This window comes from Camelus dromedarius, chromosome 15, assembly GCF_036321535.1.
Source record: "Camelus dromedarius isolate mCamDro1 chromosome 15, mCamDro1.pat, whole genome shotgun sequence".
Taxonomy (NCBI): domain Eukaryota; kingdom Metazoa; phylum Chordata; class Mammalia; order Artiodactyla; family Camelidae; genus Camelus; species Camelus dromedarius.
Window position 1 is genome coordinate 13,205,242 of NC_087450.1, and position 2,077 is coordinate 13,207,318.

Genomic DNA, 2,077 nt, shown 5'->3' on the forward strand with positions numbered 1-2,077 from the left:
CAAACAAGAAGCCAACCATTTTAAGAATGTTTTAAGTGAACAACTTGCAAAGCCCAGGATGGATAAACCCTAAGAACGCACAATTGTGAGCATTTACAACCATCACAACTGTGGCTGAAGACTGTTCATGCCGTTCTTCTGAAAGGAGATCTCAAAGCAGTACAGTTCAAAACAAAAGATTTTAACAAAAAATTGGCATATGCACAATTTCTCCACCAATTTGTGTGTCAACCATTTAGTTTACTTTTCCACTTGAAAAAATGCAATAGAAGACTGGACACCACGTTTCGCTATCTCAGTTAATACTCACAATTACAGCGGCTGCAACTCGGGACACAGCATCACCAATGCCGCCCAGAGCCAGTTTATACTGAAATTAAGTTCTTTACACCAAGTAAATGGTTGTCCACAACCACTGGCTAGTGTACATATGAACTAAAATGTCTAGATTTGGGGAGAAACAAATGCTGCTCCGATCATCTGCTCTGCTTCTTCTGTTCCTCGATTCATGCTTAGAAACCTGTGGGCGTTTGGGCCTGCTGACCCTGCCCACTTGAAGAGGCTGCCTGCTGTGCTCTCTCTGCTTTAACGTTGTCCAGTCAAATGTGTAGTCATGTTGGTGCTTCAGGGTCCTGAAAAGAATGCGGAATAGCTGCCTCGGGTACATGTAATCCGGGACTTCCTCAAAGCGCAGCCCACGACAATAGTTTAAGTACATGGCAAATTCTGCAGGAAACCCCTTACATAAAACTTCAACAGGTGTGGATATCTTCTTTTCGCTAATTTTTTCATATTTTTGCTTCTTTGTTGCAGCCTTTAGTCCTTGCCATGGCAGGCTGGTTCTATTAAAATACATCAAAACATATCCTAGTGACTCCATGTCATCTCGGCGACTCTGTTCAATACCAAGATGTGCACTGATGCTAACATATCGAGCAGTGCCAGTGAGATTTTTATCTTCTCTGTAAGGTATGTGTTGCCTAGTCCTGTTGTCTCTGTACTTTTTGGCCAAACCAAAGTCAATAAGGAATAACTTATCACAGTGACGCCCAATACCCATTAGGAAGTTATCTGGTTTAATGTCTCTGTGTATAAAATTCTTTGTATGCACATATTCAATTCTACTAATCATCTGGTCGGCTAACATAAGTACAATTTTCATTGTGAACCTTCTTGAACAGAAATTGAAGAGGTCTTTGAGGCTGGGTCCAAGAAGATCCATGACTAGCACATGGTAGTCTTTTTCCTGAACATACCACCGTATGTGGGGGATGCTGACCCCACCTTGAAGAATCATATAGAGTTTGCCCTCGTACAGCAACTGAGGATGCCTGGCCTTCTGAGATTCTAGCTTCACTGCCACTTCCTGCAGGGGAAAGAGAGGATGATGGCATCAACATCCCTATGGAGTCAATGTCACTTGGGAAAGGAGGGGAAGACATTAGTAAAGATCCTACTCGTGACTAGAAGGTGGAAGCGAGAGGCTGGGCAAGATTAATATTTAAACTGGTAGACTGAGTAAAGCAGATTGCCTTCCCCCATGTGGACGGGCCTCATCCAATCAGTTCAAGGCCTGAATAGAACAAAATATTGACCCTCCCCCCAGCAAGAGGGAACTCTCCTGCCTGACAGATCTTTGACCTGAAACATTGGCTCTTCCTGGTTCTACAGGAGTCTGCTGGCCTTCAGACTTAAACTGGAACACCAGAGTTAAAGATTTTGGGCTTACCAACCTCCATAATCATGGAGACCAATTCCTTATAATAAACCTCTCTCTCTCTCATTCTATTCTAGTCATTCTATTCATTCTGCTTCTTTGGATGCAAAAGAACAGTCCCAAGGGAAAAAAGGTACAGGAGATTTATAAACCTCAGGTTTAGAAGAGACTTTCCAGCCTTGAAAAATGATGGTATGAGGGACCTTCTGACAGAAATCTCAAACCTCACCCCAAATCGTGCCTCAGAATTATCTGGGGCCCTGACCCACTCTCAGGGGTCCGAATTAATCTGTGACAATGCTAAGGCACTGATATTTTTTTTGAAGCTTCCCAGTGATTCTCATACATAGCCAGGTTGAG

The 2,077-nt window shown here is 43.1% G+C and overlaps 1 pseudogene; it reads right to left on the reverse strand.

Moving 5' to 3' along the window:
* Nucleotides 1-383: 383 nt before the first annotated feature.
* On the reverse strand, nt 384-1,363 carry LOC105088938 (casein kinase I-like; annotated as a pseudogene).
* Between the last annotated feature and the right edge of the window lie 714 nt (nt 1,364-2,077).